Source organism: Ambystoma mexicanum, chromosome 9 (assembly GCF_040938575.1).
Source record: "Ambystoma mexicanum isolate Mex_15411 chromosome 9, UKY_AmexF1_1, whole genome shotgun sequence".
Classification (NCBI taxonomy): domain Eukaryota; kingdom Metazoa; phylum Chordata; class Amphibia; order Caudata; family Ambystomatidae; genus Ambystoma; species Ambystoma mexicanum.
The window spans coordinates 182,605,635-182,624,207 of NC_090931.1; the positions used below are offsets into that span (position 1 = coordinate 182,605,635).

General features: G+C 51.3%; 1 protein-coding gene across 5 annotated transcripts in view; it reads right to left on the minus strand.

Moving 5' to 3' along the window:
* Positions 1-18,573, minus strand: part of KMT2A (lysine methyltransferase 2A) — a 2,049,111-nt gene that overhangs the window by 69,257 nt on the left and 1,961,281 nt on the right. The window lies entirely within an intron of this gene.

Genomic DNA, 18,573 nt, shown 5'->3' on the forward strand with positions numbered 1-18,573 from the left:
TCCATTCATCTCCTTTCTGTACTCGGAGAAGGTGGTAGGCGTTCCTTAAATCGAGCTTAGTAAATGTTGTTGCACCGTGGACGGCTTGTAAGATCTCAGTTATCAAAGGCATTGGATAACGGTCCTTAACAGTGACTTCATTTAAGCCTCGATAATCAATGCAAGGTCTTAGGTCCTTCGAATCTTTTTTGGAAACGAAAAACAAGGAAGCTCCAGCAGGAGACTTTGAAGGTCGGATCAGTCCATTAGCCATGTTATCGTCCAGATAACCTCTGAGATATTGCTTTTCCTCCAGTGACAGAGGAAACATCCTGCCGAATGGTACTAAAGCTCCTGGAGTTAGTTCGATGCAACAGTCCTCAGGCCGGTGTGGAGGTAGTTCAATAGGTATCTTTTCTGTCACCACCTCTGTGAACTCCCTTAGATAATGGGGCAAACAATGGACAGACTTGGTTTCACAACTATTAGATGTCTTGACAGTTTCGAATCTTGGCTCGGGTAAACATTCAGCTCTACAGAAGGAAGATTGAAAACTCAATAGATTTTTTGACCAGTCAATGCTGGGGTTGTGCTTGCGTAGCCAGCAGATTCCCAGAATGATGGGGAAGTGCGCGGCTCTGATGATGTCAAAAATAATTCTTTCTGTGTGCTGTTGTATCGACAAGGTGAGTTCCTCGGTGGTGTGGGTGATCATGCCTGAGGCTCAAGGGCTCACCATCCACACCTTCAACCTTCTGGTCTTCCTGTTTGGCAATTCTTTTAAGACCTTTTTATTTGGCCCAGTGAATGTCGATGAAGTTGCCGGCAGCACCACAATCCAGTAGAGCTAATGTAGTCACTTCTGTAGACTCTAGTTTGAGGGTAACAGTGAGCACCATAAGACGAGAGTCTTCAGGGATTTTGGGAGATGACACAGATAGAGAAACGTAAGGACTAGGACCAGCCCCTCGGTAGTGAGTCCCAACACTTACCGAGGGCGAGCGTTTCCCGACCTTCTGGGTGGAACCTCCGGACAGTCTCGTAACATATGAGTAGAAGCTCCGCAATACATGCACAGGCAGCCGTCCCTGCGCCGTTTGCGTTCCTCAGGGGTAAGCGGAGCACGCGCTGTCCCAATTTGCATGGGCTCCTCTTTGGAGGAGCGTGAGAAGGGTACAGAAGGAGACGGGTGTGTTTCCAGGAGAGGGGTAGCATTTGTCTTGGTCTTTCTTCTTTCCATCCGTCGTTCGGTCAGGCGGAAATCTATCCGGAGGGTTGCCGTAAGGAGTTCCGCAAAGGATACAGGTCTTTCTATCCTGGCTAGCTCATCATTTAAGTCTTCTCTCAGACCTCGCCGAAAGATTGCATATTGAGCCTGCTCCTGCCACCCAGCTTCAGCTGCCACCTGTTTAATTGTTGTAATGTAAGTTAGCAGATCCGAATTTCCTTGAGGGATGTCCAGCAGATCCTCTGAAGCCAGGTAGGTACTTTCAGTACGTAGAAAGGTTTGTTGTATCAAGCCCTTGAAAGCATCATAATCCTGTAAGACTGGATCCGGCAGGTTCACCAACGGAGTAGCCCATGCCAGGGCATTACCTGACATGTGTGTTATCATAAACCCCACCTTGGCATGGTCCGAGGAAAAGGTCTGAGGGCGGAATGAGAAGTGTAAATGGCACGCATCCAAAAACACTTTTACTTTTTTTGGAGTGCCATCAAACTTGCCCGACACAAGGGGGAGCGGTGGAAGATCGGTGGAAGGTCGTTCTCTCTGTTATTCGTTGCTGAAGGGTGGCATTGGCGGCCTTGAGATTCTGCATTTCCATATTTAAGTTCTGGAATGCTGCTACAAGTTCCTGTACTTGCTGTGGCGTAGCCATCTCAACTTCAATTTGGCGTTGCAAACTGTCAACAGGATTGGTGATATCCTCGTCAGAGAACGTATAATCCGATTCGCCACCCTCCCCTAACTCCTCACCTTCGTCTCTTCTTCCAGTACCCTTCTTCCCTTTACTTCTTGGTCGCTCCTTTTTTTTATGTAGGTAGGGGCGCCCACGGAAGGAAGCCACCGTGTTACCCGAAAAGGGTTTCCGGTGCCTCCTCCCGGGAACGCCGGTAAGGGGAAAAAGCCAAAAGGCACAAAAAACCCCGAAGCGACCTGCGTGACTCTCCTTCGGAATGAGCTGGAATGTGCTGGAATGCAGTCGGCTGAAGCAGATACTCCGTGGTTATTAGGATGAAGCTCCGAAGGAAGGTAGGCAGTAAGTAGAACGGAAACTCACAGGGAGAACCAAGTCCAAAGGTGAAGCGCAATGAATAGGCAGTCCTTAAACAGACCGGGATCTGGTACACGGGAGATCACAGAGGGAGGTATCCGAATCAGAAGAATCAGCTATCCAAGAAAACAGGCCTAGGTCTGGTACACAAAGAGGCAGGCAGGAGGAGAAAACAGGAAGGGGGAATAGAAGAAGGAAAAAAGAAGGGCAGAAGGCAAGACAAGGGGAATAGGAAAAGGACCCGATAGAATTCGGGTATAACCACCAGTGAGTGAGAGCAGGCGAAAAAGCAGACAGCACTAACGGAGGAAACCGGAAGCGTTGCAACGCGTACACAACCCGGAAGGAGCTGTATTTATACTCCGGGCCGCGTAAGCGCGCATATGCACGGGCGTAGCTGAAAGTGGGCGTGACAGGCTACCAGCGTGCACGGCCGGATAATGTCCGCGCCGCCAGCGGTTCCACAGGCGCCAAGTACCGCGTGGCATGACAATCAGTCAGGGGGTAAGTAAACGCAAAGCAGTTGTCTCGTCGAACCTGGGTAGTACCATCTGAAAGATAAGAACACATTTTACTTACCTAGTAACTTTATTGCATCTCTTCTTTCAGACAATCACCAAAACAAGTAACGTACCTGCTACAGATACATTCTGGGGAGAAGCATTGTGACTCCTGTGACATTTGGGCACAAGGCCCCATTCTTCTTAGGGATTGGACTGCTTAAATTAGGGAAAATCACTTGTGACTTGGTTCCATCTTTGCTGAATCACTTTACTTAACTCCGGTGCTGATTTAAGTCATTTTAAGAACCTATGATGAATTGCTGATTATTGAGTATTGTGCGAAAGTATCACCTGCTTGCTTCATTTTTAGTGTGTGTGTGTGTGTGTGTTTAAGGCCTGAAATGAATATTGTATTTTTATACATTCCTGTCTAAATTGAATTACTGGGTGCTTCACTGTGTGAAGTCATTGTGGACCCCTGACTCCACTCACACTCTCCTGAGAATAGACTTTATTGCTCTCCACGTTTACCTTGATTGGGTTTTGGCTAATCTCTCAGAGTTTCCAGTTCACTATAACTAAGGTAGCTTCCTAAAATCGGTCTACAAGGCCAGATTCAAGAAATCTATCTTAACAACCGTCAGTAAAGTTGGGCAGACACTGAGGGGATTCTCCTTTTGCGTTTAAAAAGAAGAGTTAAAATACAGCACCTGGGATGTAGTAACGGCTAACCACAGCATGCATGCTAGGCATTTTCCGGATGGCTGCACTAATTTTCTGATGGCTGTGTGGCTCTTTCATGAATCAGAAAAATGGCAGACTTATTAATTCATGCTCGCAATGACACTGCTGTACATGCTGCCGCCACAACAGTAGATGTTATCATCTTTTGCAACTGCAAAGCATGGTGGTTCCCCTTTAAGGCTTCTACCCACTTCTGAGTGCAATGTGGAAAGTGGAGGGGAGTGTGTTGGTTTTTCATATTACTTTTTGCCAAATGTCAGAATCGGGCACTAAGTGTAAAAAACTGTGTTCACCACTTTGGGTATGATTCAGAGCTGCAGATAAAAGTAGTGTGAAAGACGACATTCCCTCGTCCAGTTTGCTGCAGCAGCACTATTATGAGGAGGGTGGAATGTATGGAGGGCAGCTGTTGTGCTCTATAGCAGCAAATGCTGCTGATAAAATCTATCATGGGGAAGCGTGAGCACCTGTGTCGGTGTTGTGTTGCTATCTGGAAAATGCACAGCTCAAAGTAAACAAAATCTCACAGATGCCATATTTAACCATTTTTTAAAATTCAAAAGTAGGTCTCTGCAAGGAGAATGCCCATGGATCAACCCGTTTATCATTTTACACAGAGCTCTGAACTGAGCCCTAGTCTGGCCTTGCAGAACCCCCTCCCATAGGGCTGTTTCTGTAATTCCATCTCAATGCACAACAAATGTCTATAGTGGATAAAGGTTGTGTTTGTCACATTATAACCAGGCAAAGAGTATCTGTGTGCACGAGCTGTGAGGTTTTCCCTAAACGCTTGTAAACCCCAACCTACATGAACAAAAATGGAAATTGAATTGTACCCCCCGCGCCCCACCATGTTCCTAATCCAGCCTCTTTAGCTACATGGTCAAAAAAGAAGGGGCGAGGCGCGCACTCCAGTTCCTGGCCAATATATTACCTGAAAAAAGGTTGCTGGGTTAAATCCCAAAGTGTCCAGAACATTCACAGGGTTAAATCCCAATTGCTGCCCAAATGGTTCACAGGGTTGATTCCCTTCTTTCACTGTTCTCCTCCTATCGCTTTCGTGTCGCCAACACTCATCAGGGAGGCTGAGTTGCCTTTCTGTTCAGGTGAATCCAATATAATTGCTGTTGCAGTCTCTAGGAATTGTGGTAGCTGTAGTGAAACCATTTTAACAATTCAGGTGACCAGGAAAAGAGTCCCTTCCAAAAACACACATCTTACCCTTAGCAGGGGGAGGGGGGAAAACCATAAGTATGGCTCTCCAATGTAGGGCATAATAACCCTGGTGCTGCAGCCTCTGGAGTCCGGATCTCCACAAGGTAATTGGTTTACTAATTGGAATCACCTGCATACCAGCACAGCCTCCCTGATGAATGTTTGTGACAGGAAAGTGCTAGGAGGAGAACAAAAACAGAGCAACAAACTAGCAGATGGGATCCAACCCTGTATTTTTTCAATGTTTTGGGATTCAACCCTTTTAATACTAATTCGATTGTTTTTGGGATCTAACCCAGTTACTTTTTGTATCAGGTCTAATTTGACTGGGAACTGGAGTGCGCGCCTCATCATCTCCTTTTGTTTGTATCTTTTGCTACATGCATTCACATTCTGCAAACAGAGTTAAGAGACAGTCGATCATTCCTTATGAGGACTTTTGAGCCTGTCGGCAGGGACTTAAACCTAGCACAGAGGCCTTGGTTGGTTTGTGCCCAGCTCCTGGGAAATGTCTGCATGCAGAGCTAACAGCTTTTGCATTGATAGCCGATTTTACTTCCACTATTGCCCTTCCACCACCCCAGGTGTTTTGATCCCATGTTGTTGCTTTCTTTGTGCGTCTTTGATACCGAGGGTAAGGGCAGGTACATTACAAGAAGCTGCCATAAGTAAACCAAGAGTTAAAGCTTAACTGAAATGTTCAATATATGAATGATAATCTGCATTATTACAGTAAATCAATAACAATACTGAGAGTGTGGCTTTTTTTGAATAGCATATAGTGTGGACTAGAATCTCTTCTACGGACTTCAAAATGTGGAACAGTGAGATAAAATGATTTTCACAGATTCACACACTTTAGCCATGTGAATCCAGGATTTAAGAGAATTCTGCAACTTGGGCATTTTACCATATATCCACTTAAGTCTATTTGATAGAAATATGTTAATGTTTGACTTTCAAGAATACTCTGTTTTACAGAGATGACTTGGAAAGTACACATATCACTGATCTTTGGGCAAGCTGGTGTTCACGTTGTTGGCTTGTAACAGGAAAGATTCCTTTCCTGCTCCTCAGGCCTGGGAGTTGGGTGTATTGCAGCATGAAGCGATGTACAAGCAATAAAATGTGTCATGACCTTATATAACTTCAAAAGCATTGCATCATAACAGAAGGGTTGCCAGATTGTCACTGCATACAGAAGGACAGACATTTGGCCGTTCTCCCTCCACCTACCCTGCTGGTCTCACATCCACCACCTTTTCCATTGTTTGTGTTTAGCCTAGGGTCCTCTTTTGTGTCTCACATGCACCTCTGCCTTTCACACAGTATAATGATCTCAGCCTGCATATGTAGTTCACGTAATATTTTCTCATTATAGGTGGTTATGTATTACTATAATCCGACCGCCTGCTCCCAAGTAAGGTACTACTCTGACTGAGCATAGTCTAGCATGACATGACACAGAACAAACTCTTAATACTAACCTTACTCTTAGGTCCCGTCTCCTTTCCTCCATATTGCATGGGCGTCCCTTCCTAGGGACGGGAGACTGAACCTTTTCCACCAGAAAAACCCTTCTTCCCCTTTAAATTTAGAGGCGCTCTGGGGCGCACCAGCGCCACTCTTCAGTCCCCTTTTCCACGTCGACGAGAACGGGACGATTTCACCAGCACTCCTGGGTTTTGCCCTGCCATTTAATACCACGCACGCTTCTCCCCTGCGTATTTCGACTTCGGATGGCTTCAGCAGGTGTACAGCCTGCGAGGGGCTCTTCCCCACGTCCTACCCCCACGGTCTTTTCCGCCGCTGCCTTGGCCCCGACCACGGCTGGGAAGGTTGTACCGCGTGCAACGCATTGACTCCACGCGCACTCAAGAACAGGCTAGCTAGGTGCAGGAAGCTCTTCGACAGATCACCTCCAGAGGACCTTAAGAAGTTTGTCAAGTAGAGATCGAGGGCCAAGGGAGGGCCACTATTTTCTATCGCACCCCACAAGGGCAACTCCTCCCCGAGGAAGCAACCGAGTGGGAGGAACACATTGGGTTCTGGGACCAGCACACACACTGAGACTAGTCCAGCTACTGGCCATACGGCCGAGGAGTCATTAGATCCTTCCGGAATCAGTGCTGAGGGACTGCATGGTTCTTTTACCGGGAGTACTCCTGAGGGGCTACGCCATAGTACCAGCTCAATGTCCTAGGGGGTGCCTTCACGCAGCACTACCGGCGATGACGCCGAGGGCAGTACACCTTCCAGATCCAGCTATGAGGTGCCGGGTAGGTCTCTTGATCCACCACCAAGTGGATTGGAGGAGGCCGGGCCCAGGGAGCCGTGCACCATGACTTTTGCACGTGGCACGCAGCTCGACAAAACGGCTGCCGGGCCAGACAACGCTCGTTAGAACAGAGCAGGAAGGTGAACGAGTTTCAAGGTGGGACTGGTGTCAACCAGGTACGTGGCCTACAACTTATCCATCAGTGGCGCATGGCAGGTTTCCCCTGCTACCTAGGCAGAGCGCGCCCCTGCCTCAGCAGCCTTCAGCCACTTTGTCAATTTGGCCTGCCACCCCCCAACAGCCTCCGAAGACAGGTTCTTCGAAAGGTTTCTGGCTCTGATGCAAACCCCCCAAATGGGGCCATTCTACGGGATGCAGTCGGGGGCTTGCCTCCTCCGGTCACCCCACCAGTGCCTATAGTCATTCCTCCCATGGCTCCGGTTACACAGACTCCGGTGCAGCACCCGCTGCCTCTGCCGGTCCCTACAACACTGGTTCCAGTACCAGTTCAGGCGGTTCCTCAACAACCTCCGCAACAGCCTCCGGCTCCCACACCCCAGCCCACGCCACGGGGAGGACCCTGACACGCCGTCGTCGGCGAAGGCCTTCCACGAAAGGCTAGCAGGTTTGGCAGAATATTTGGGCATTCCTCAACCAGCGGTAGAGCAGCCCGAGAAGGGGTCTTGGCAGAAGTCCTCACCCTAAGACCCCCTACCAAGACGGGTGTCACGATGCAGAAAGATGTCGTGGCCTTGGCCAAAAAGGGGTGGCTCAAGCCACACTCGGTCCAACCAATCAATAAGCACCTCAATGCCAAGTATTGACAGATGGAGGGTGATCCACTCTTGCTGTCAGCACACCCTCAACCACATTCTTCAGTGATTGCTGCAGCGTCACTCTAGTCTAAGCCCAGTCATCTGGTGCCACATCGTCCTCGGCGCTGCTAGGCAAGGAGGAGAAGATCTTGGAGGCGTACGGGAAGAAGCTGTACTCCAAAGCCTCCTTGCACCTGGTCAATCCAACGCGGATGCCATGCTGGCAGCCGCTAACCAGAGGCTTTGGCGGGAAATAGCAGACTTCCTTCTGGAACTTCCGGTGCAGAGCCAGGCATGCTTCAAGGCGGGTCTAGGAGAAGCCAAGCTGGTTGCGCAGGATATCATTGAGTCCACCGTGGCTTATATCGATACCATCTGCATCGCCACAAACATGAGAAGGATGGCCTGGCTTCGGGCTACGAAATTTAAACCTGATGTCCAGGAACGCATATTGGACCTTCCATTCGAGGGTAGTGACCTCTTCCACTCTACCACCGACAAGGAATTGGATAAAAAGAAAAATAGCTTGCAGACTGCGAAATCTTAATCTATTCTGATGGACGCCACGCCCAAAGCATACACCCAGTCGCATGAACACTCGGACAAGGGGCGGTCGTTAGGCGGGTTCCGGGGCTTCCAGGAAAGGAGGTCGGGAAAACTTGACCGCTCACCCAGTCAGTACCGGCGCAAGCAACAAAAACAGGGGCTGGGGCAAGGTCTTCTTCCAGTCCCCCTTCTCAGCACCATCCTCAGAAGGAAAAAAAAGCCATGACGTGCCCCTTCGGGTCCACGTGTCTCCAGTGGGGGGCAGGCTTACCTCTCACATGCAATTTTGGCACCAGAACTTCGCAGACCCGTGGACCCTCTCTGTAGTATCCTTGTGGTACCGCTTACTGGTCCCTTTCTCTCCTCCTTCCTCCCCTCCACTCCACTCCCACAGATTGGGACAGCAACTCTGTTGGTGGAAATTTCGGTCGCTCATCAAGAGCCAAGCTGTGGAAGAAGTCCCAACCTCCCAGAGAGGATTGGGCTTTTATTCCAGGATTTTTGCCATACAGAAGAACAACCAACACCTTTGGAGGATCCAGGCCCGGCTATCAAGCTTTCAAGGCTTTGATAGCTCGATGGATGGTTGCGGCCATCAAGGAGGCCTATGAAGGGCAGCAGAAACCACTGTCAGCTAACATGCATGCTCACGCAGTTGGGCCAAGGCCATAACCATCGCCTTCCAGCAGCAGGTCCCGTGGCAAGTCATAAGCCGGGCGGCCACCGGGGCCACCCCTTTGGCTTTCTGTGAGCATTACTGTTTGTACGCCGGCTCTAAGTTAGATGCGGCCTTCGGACAGGCGGTTCTGAGGAACTTCTTTGCTTAAGGAGGGTCTCCTCTCGCCCCTGGGGCTACATACAGTTGTAATCGCCCATGAAGTATGGAGGAAAGGGGACGGGACGTAAGAGTAATTATAAGTTACTCACCGTAGCGACTAACACTCTTAGTCCCTAGTTCCCTTTCCTACATACATACGTCCCTCCATCCTCCGCCCTAATAATACTAGTGTCTTTAGGCAATGTTAAATATTTTCGATGCGTCAAGGGGGACTGAGGAGTGGCGCCGGTGGGCGGAGTCAGGGTAACGCATGCTCCCAGGGCCGGGCCCCCGCGCGCTTCGGAATTTAAAGGGGAAGAAGGGTTTTTCTGGTGAAAAAGGTTCCGTCTCCCGTCCCTAGGAAGGGACGCCCATGCATTATGGAGGAAAGGGGACTACGGACTAAGTCTAGTCACTAAGGTGAATAAGGAACAAGTTACTTACCTGTAACTGTTGTTCTCCAGCATGGGTCTGGCATGGATTCACATGCTCATGAATATTCCCCGTCGTCAGGCTGGGAATCCTCGGTAAAGAAAAAACCAGTATCAGTTTCGTTTCTGATCTGTCTTTCGTAGTAATAACCAATCACTGGTCTCTGCGTCATACTGACCACAGCCAATGACTGCCCTCTACCTAAGCACCGCCTCTGGCAGCCATCTTCAGATTTGGAAGCACGTGAAGTGGCAGTATGACCAAGTGAAGAGCCGCAGAGGGGTAGGCGGGAGGGTTCGCATGTGAATCCATGCCAGACCCATGCTGGAGAACAACAGTTACAGGTAAGTAACTTGTTCCTTCTCCAGCATGGGGTCTGGCATGGATTCACATGCTCATGAATAAAGAATACATAGCAGTACACACATGCACAACCACGGGAGGTGGCAAAGGCTCAACATTAAGCATCACATCAACTCAACATTAAGCATCTTACCTCCTCACCAGGCTCACCTCAGGCGAACAGGTTGCGCAGCACTGCTTGGCCGACCCTGGACTCCTCCCTGGAATCCCGGTCGACGCAGTAGAATTTCGTGAAGGTGTGCGTCGACCTCCACGTAGCAGCCCTGCATATGTCCAGCAGGGGCACACCAGATAGGAACGCCGTGGTAGCTGCGATCGCTCTGGTGGAATGGGCTCTCGGACGGCCAGGCAGCGGTCGGTTTGCCAACCGGTGACAGTACATGATACAGCCGGAGAGCCATCTGGAGATGGAAGCCTTCGAGAGAGCCTTCCCCTGATTGACAGGTCCAAAGTTCACAAAGAGTTGTGACGTCTTCCGAAAACCTTTCGTGCGGTCCACGTAGAACTTCAGCGCTCTAGCTACATCCAGCGAGTGCAAAGTCCTCTCAGCCGGCGACGAAGGCGACGGGAAGAACACAGGTAACACCAAGGGTTCGTTGAGATGAAAGTCCGACGGTACCTTGGGCATGAAGGAGGGGTGCGTCCTGAGCACTACCCTCGTGTCGTGGAAAGTCAAGTACGGGGCCTTGCAGGAAAGGGCCTGGATCTCTCCCACTCGTCGTGCGGAGGTGATGGCCACGAGAAAAGCTGTTTTCCACGATAGAAACTTCAACGGGGCCGAGTGCAGAGGCTCGAACGGAGGTCCCATGAGTTTGGTCAGCACCACGTTGAGCTCCCACGCCGGGGCCGGAGCCTTCACCGGCGGGAACGATCTGAACAGTCCCTTCATGAACTCTTTCACCAGACGATGAGACCACAAGGACGTCCGGCCCGTGGTTCTGGTGTATCGGGAGATCGCAGCAAGATGAATCTTGATGGACGCGTGTGCCAGACCAGCTTTGGCCAGCGTCAGCAGGTACGGCAGCACTTGGGGAGCCGTAATCCGTAGAGGGTTAATCTTCTGTGCGTGGCACCAGACAGAGAACCTCTTCCATTTGTGTCCGTAGCATTTAAGAGTCGAGGACGCCCTGGCCTTTGCAAGAACCTCTCTGCAATCGGCCGGTATGTCGTATCCTCCAAACTCTAGCGCTGCAGGAGCCAGGCCTGCAAGTTCAGCGACTTCGGGTCGTGGTGGAGGATGGCGCCTCCTTCCCTGGAGAGTAGATCCGCGTCCGCCGGCAGCTTGATTGGCGGGGACGCCGACAAGTCCAGAAGGTCCGGGAACCATATCTGCCTCGGCCACGCAGGTGCGACGAGGATCATCCTGCACCGTGACCTCTTGAGCTGGTTGACGAGCCGGATTAGCAGAGGCAAGGGAGGGAACGCGTAGAGGAACAGGCCCTCCCAGGGGAACGAGAAAGCATCGCCCATGCTCCTCGTCTGGGGAAACCTGCTGGCGAACCTCCGGCACTTGGTGTTCGTCGCCGTCGCGAACAGGTCGATCTGGGGTGTGCCCCACCGTCGGAAGAGGCGATCCACCAGATCCTGCCGTAGTTCCCACTCGTGGCACGAGCGCAGCTCCCTGCTGAGTGAGTCGGCGATGGTGTTTTTTATCCCTGCCAGATGAAACGGCACCAGAAGAATCCCTTGGGCGACGGCCCAATGCCACAGGTCCTGCGCCTCCTTGGACAGCGCTGGGGACCTGGTTCCGCCCTGTTTCCTGATGTAAAACATGGTGGTGGTGTTGTCGGTGAAGATCCTCACCACCTTGCCCTTGAGGGACGGAAGGAAGGACCTGAGGGCCCAAAACACTGCACGGAGCTCCAGGACGTTGATATGCAGGGACTTCTCCGTCGGGAGCCAGAGTCCCCTTGCGTGCAGATTTTCGGTGTGCGCTCCCCACCCTTCTAGGGAGGCATCCGTGGTCACAGTCACCTGGTGGGCTGGGGTCTGGAAGTCCATGCCCGCCGTCAGATGCGCGCGGGTGCCCCACCACCGTATCGCTCGTCGGAAACTCTCGTCGAGCTTGATCCTTTCCTCGAAGCTGCCCGTCGTCTGGATCCAGCGCGCATCCAGGAACTCTTGCAACGGGCGCATCCGGAGCCTGCACATGGGAATGAGGTAGATGCAGGAAGACATCATCCCGAGGAGGGACTTGATGGACCTCACCTTGGCCGCGTCGGCCACCAACATCCGTTGCACCTTGCCCAAGATGGTCCTGGTCCTCTCCTCCGACGGGGAGGCCAGAAGGGACACTGTGTCGAGCCTCGCTCCCAGAAACAGTGCGACTTGCGCGGGCACCAGGTGGGATTTGGCGTAGTTCACGGAGAATCCCAGGTCCGTGAGGAGTTGGACGGTCCTTGCCGTGTGGACCACGGCGAGCTCCCTCGTCTTGGCGCGGATGAGCCAGTCGTCCAGGTAGGGGTAGACGTGAATCCCCTCGCGGCGCAGCTGCGCCGCCACCGGTGCGAGGCACTTGGTGAAAACCCTGGGTGCCGACCGCAGTCCGAAGGGAAGGGCTTTGAACTGGTAATGACGCCCTTGGACCACGAATCTGAGGAATTTTCGGTGCCCCTTTAGGATGGGAATGTGGAAGTAGGCATCCTCCAAATCCAACGACGATAGGAAGTCTCCTTCCTCCAGCTGACCCAGGACGTGCTGGAGGGTGACCATCCGGAACTTCTGCGCCTTGATGAACTTGTTCAGGCGTCGCAGGTCCAGGATGGGGCGCCATCCTCCCGTCTTCTTCTTCACGAGGAAGTAACGCGAGTAGACTCCGGAGCCCCGAAGCCTCTTTGGGACGAGTTCGATGGCGCCCTTTCTGAGCATCGCCTTTACCTCCAGGAGAAGTTGAGGGACGTGAAGTTCTTTCCTGGCCACGGGGGGGACGCGCGGGCACCTTCTTTGAAACTCGAGCGCGTGGCCCCGGGCCAGGGCGTCCAGCACCCAACGGTCGGTGGAGATGGACTCCCACACGCTGACGAAGCCCGCCAGCCGGCCTCCCACCGGGGTGCTTCGGTGGGGGCCCGACCCCCCGGCCGGTTCAATCCTGCTTGGACGCGGCCTTGCCGCCTTGGCCTCCTTGGCGACGACGGCGGGGTCCGCCAGACTTGCCTCGTCCTCTGTAGGCCTCTTGCGACGACGAGCGGGCCGCTTGACGGTAGGAAGCGAAACCGCCGCCGGAACCTTTGGAGGCGCCCTTGCCTCCGCCGCTCCGAAAGGGCGTCCGCCGTTGCTGCAGTACTCCAAGGGCCCGGGCCGTCTCAGTATCCGCCTTGATGGCCTGAAGGGAATCGTCCACTGTCTTCCCAAACAGGTTGTTCCCGTCGAAGGGCATGTCCAGGACCCTGGTCTGGACGTCCTGCCGAAAGTCCGTAGCCTTGAGCCATCCGCGACGTCGAAGGCAAACGCCGTTGCCCATCTGGCGGAACCCAGTGTCGGCGATGTCCGTCGCCACGGTGATGGCGTGGTCCGAGGCCACCTCACCTTCCTGCAGGATCTCAAGGGCCTCCGCCCTCTTGTCGTCCGGCAGAAAATCCAGCAGGGGAGCTATCTTGTACCAGAGTTCCCTGTCGTAGCGGGCCACGATAGCCAAGGCGTTGGCCGCTTTAATCGTCGTCGCCGCCGACGAGATGACTCTGCGTCCCATGGCATCCAATTTCTTTCCCTCGCCGTCCGGCGGGGAAGTCGACGTGGAGGCCGCACCCCCCCCCGCTTTCTTCCTGGCTGCCGCGGAGACGACGGAGTCCGGGGTAGGCTGCGCCCGGAGGCATAGGGGGGCCGAGTCCGGGACCCGGTACTTTTTCTCGTACCGGTCTCTTTTCGCTGGCGTCGTGGAAGGGTTCTTGAGGAGGGAAAGGCCCTCATCCCAAATGTCGTCCAACAGAGGCACTGCGAGGACCGTCTTCCTCTTGGTCTCGCGCCGTTGGTAAAGGAAGCCTTCCTTTTTCTTCTCCTCAGGGCAGAGTTGGAAAAGCTCGGATGCCCTGGCGATCATTGAGTGGAACGATCCAATCTCGTCGGGCGGAGAAGCCCTGGTGGGAGGCGACGACGGAAAATCCTCGTCGTCCGTACCCGTCGCTGCCGTGTCAGTCCCCGTATCATCCCCTCGGGTGGACGGGGAGGAGGGCTGGACGGGGCGCGACGGTTGAAAAGGAGGCGGTGGATGGATCCTTCTTTTCTTGGTAGGGGGAACACCAGAAGGTCCCGGTTCTGGATCCCCCGACGGGAGAGGTTCCTCCGTCGGTAACGGTAGTCTCGTCCTTATCTCGGAGCATAAGGACTGTATAGCCAACAAAATGGCCGCTGAGTTGTCTTGCGGCGCTGGCAGAGGGGAATCCGACGGGCGAGCAGGGGCCCCGTCGGTATCCTCGACGATGTCGTCGTCGTCACCTGCGTCGGGGCCCATTCCGACGGGCTGGTCTTGTTCCACGCCTAGGCCGTGGCTTAAGACCTCGATCAGTTCCTCTTCTGAGGTTGAGGCCGAATCTACGACGACGCCCTGCCCCCCTTCTTCCCCACGGAGGGTTTCACGGGGGTCCTATCGATGGGCACGAAAGAAGACTCCCTCCGAGGAGGCAGGGAGATTCTGGGCCCCGAGGCCGCCACCACTGGTGCAGCCTCCACAGGCTGGGCCAGGGCCGCCGCGACCGTTTCGATAGAGGGCTTGGTCGAATGGATCAAGGCCTTCACCACCTTAGGTGCGCTCACCGCCTTATCCTTGAGGGAGGGGGCACTGCCACGCTCCTCCTCTGCCTTAGAGCTCGACCGGGGTCTCTCCAGGAGCTTCGCCGGGTGTTCGGCCTTCCTCTTACCCGACCCAGAGCGTTGGCTCGTGGTTGATGGTGCCGGGGAGGGTGCGCCCTGCCTGGCGCCCGTAGAGCCCGACCGTTCGGCGCTCCCGGTGCCAGCGGACTCGCGGTGCTTGGCCTTATGTTGGGCCCCCGTCGCCGGGGCGCCCTCAAAGGTCTTAGAAGACCGCTCAGATTTCTTCTTCTTCTCGCCAGACGGGCTCTTACCCTCCAGCCAGCTGGCGAGACGTTGATGGCGGTCCTTCATGGTCCGTTCCGACATGTTGCCGCAAAACGCACAGTCCTTCTCCACGTGCGTCTTGTCCCCATGAAGGCAGTAAAGGCAGAAAGAGTGTTCGTCCTCCTTGAAGACGTTCTGCAGCTGGCATCCAGGGCAGGCCCTGAACAGCTTTCCGGGCGTCGAGCTTCCCTTCTCCTGGGCCATCTCCGAGACCGGGCCTGAGAAGCTTCTGGAGTCCTCCGAAGTGTAGCTCGACGAAATCTTCACCCTTGAGGGGCACAGATGAATCCGACACGGGTCCCCGTTGATCGGATGTAGGATCGGTGGAGCTTGAGGCTCTTTTGACCGAAAGAATCGAAGTTTATGTGAAAAAGCGCGAAAAAATAGCACTAACGCTCGAGAGCAATAGCACGAGGATCCCAACACATGAACGTGCGGTAAAAATCTGAAGATGGCTGCCAGAGGCGGTGCTTAGGTAGAGGGCAGTCATTGGCTGTGGTCAGTATGACGCAGAGACCAGTGATTGGTTATTACTACGAAAGACAGATCAGAAACGAAACTGATACTGGTTTTTTCTTTACCGAGGATTCCCAGCCTGACGACGGGGAATATTCATGAGCATGTGAATCCATGCCAGACCCCATGCTGGAGAACTTATATTTTTTTACATCAATGGGCCAGGCTTGTTGTTCATTTTGCTGTACTAGTTTGACCACATCATTCCCTTACCTCTGTTACCAAAAACATTAACCTTTATATGCAGTCTATTCTTGACTAAGCTACTCTTGACTCAGGCGTGGCAGTCACAGAATGAACATTTTGCAGCTTGACCTAGGGCTTGACCTAGGGCACATCGTATAGACATGCCTGGTCAAATAAGCCACCAAATATCCAGGATTGCCTGAGCGCACGCTGAAGCCCTTCATGAATCCAACATTACTTTGCACACAAACTTAACATTTTTCAAATACACCTTGGACACAACCAAATTAACCGAAAACATCAGGACGCATACACTCCCTCTGTTTTGCAGAATTATAGTCTTCAGAATGCTCTTGGTTCTGGGTCCTCAGAGACAAGATAAGATGATTTTATTTTTTATTTGTATTTGGTTTAAAAGAAAACCTTTACACAAATCAAAAAATAACCAAAGCAATACAATATCATATAGTAAGCAAAACATTATTAATAAAAACAAATACTAGAGAAAGAAATTAATAGAATATTACATAACCTGCAGGCAGAGATCATAGTATCATCACAACAAACTCAAACTCTTAATAAAATTCATCAACGCTAGACCTTTTAGAATATTCAAGACTAATCTCGGGAATGGCATGTCCTGAAAGAAGAGATCATAGTTTCACTACAGCAAGTTCATACCCTCAATAAAACCTGCCACCGCTAAACCTTCTACGGTTATTCAGTGCATTACAGTGCAACATTAAGTGCTTTATTGTTTGGGGAACTGAATCTATATTACAAACTCCACAGCCGCTATTATTTTGAGTGATAAGGTTTAAGTTCCAGCGTAGCTTTAGTAGAACTGTTCTATAGAAATGGTTGGGGCACTGTGTTAACAAAAAGGAGAGCGACCCTCGTCTTTTATGTGTGTAATAAGTGATTGATAGATGAATATGAGTGAAATAGATCGGTCTTGGTCAAAGCCCTTTTGACTTTAGTAAGATGATTTAAATTGTGGTGGATATTGAAGCATTACCCTGGAATGGGCCATCTGATGTGTGAACTCGTCTTTTCATAACCAAAATATTTTTGGGCCATTATGTTACAAGGAAACAGCGATCTGTCCAGGATTTTAAAAGGGCTTGGCTGGACATTTTACAATTTTGATGGGCAAGACATAGTTTTGGTAGGCAAAGAGGTATTTTCTGCAGACCAGTAACACTAACTACTTGCACATATTGGCGTAGTCAGCATGGACATGTTTTCCTAAAATGGCAATACTGGCTATATGGGCAAGGCAAACATGATAGAGTAAGTGCGTGTGGATAGTGGCATATTTTGCCTCAGATAGCATGGGCATGTTTTTTTAAAATAGCATTTCTGGCATTATGAGGCACAGCCAGCAAGACAATGTCTCACTAAACTGGCAAAATATTGGTATATATTATGGTCAAAAGGCATCTTGAAAATGTGTTGGAAAATGCTTCTGTGCACTGTTGGTGACCTGGAAGCTATTGGATTTGTTCATGTCTTGCCATTCGAAACCGATTGCAAATTGTACTGTGAAATGCACCATTTTATCCAACATTTTCAAAAATGTAGTGGGTGGAGAATCACCTCTGATTCCCCCTTTATTGCTTAGGGGTACCTGATTACGTTTGGTTACTGATGCAGATTTAAGCGTAATATTCACACCCCGCAATAAAACAATTCAGCAGCTGCCACTGAACATACCCAACACTGTAATAATAAAAACAGAATGAACAAAAAAAACAAAAAAACACTAAATCACAACTTTCTTGACATGCAGTTAACAGAGAGCATCCTATATCATAAAACTATAATTATTGGGAAAGGTGCCCCTCAAGCACACCGCTCATAATCCTAGCTCCCTTAGGCTGAATTTTTCAACCTATGTGCCACCACATTACGCCTTCATCCCCAGGCTTGCCATATGTAATTAGCCACTACATACATTAATTTAGTGAAAACTGTATTCTGAGGCCACAAGAGAGATTCTTGAACATGCCATACACCTGCTTCCACTAATAATAATTTAAACGGTCTCCTTTGAGGTCTTGATAAGCAGGACACAAAAATAAGTGGATATAATCTTTCAAGTAGCTCACAGACAGTTAATACTACTGTGTCATCAGAGCTCAGAATTTGCACTCGGCACTAGCCATTGGCTAGTGATATTTGACCGTTGGCGAGTAAAATATGGTGTGCTGTGTGAATTATAGAATTAAGGTGGTGAGTGACTTATGGCTGGCTAGTTGCTTGCAACTTTAATTTGTGCCCCCTAGTGTCATGGTTGCATGTCTATGCTATGATCAACTGGTCGCACCCTGACTCGCCTCTTCAAAGGGGGATCTCCATGTTTTCCCCTCACCCCCTGAATCAAGCTCCCACGAAGGAGAGTTCATCCCCTGCCATTATTCCTTCATCCCAGCTATCACTTCTTTCTACCGCCATGGATCCGCATCCTCCTTGTCCGCTCTTTGTCATTGCCCCGATGCCTGAGGGTTTTGTAGCACTATATAAATGCAAAGAACAAGCTACTTTCTTACCTGGTAACGTTATTTCGATGGGATGTTACGACGACATATTCCACATGTATGACAGGTAATCACCACAGCTGTGCTGATTTGTAAAATTTTCAGCGTCTGCGTCGATGACGTCGATACGCTGTCCTCGAGGGCCTCTATCGAGCCAACATCACCGGATGTTATAAGTAGGACACACGACGCCTGTAGCCTCAGTTGTAGTTTTTTCCCAGAATGTGTGGCACCAATCTTCTGCCAGTATGACCACAGAAAGGGAGGGAACGATGTGGAATACGTCGTCGGAA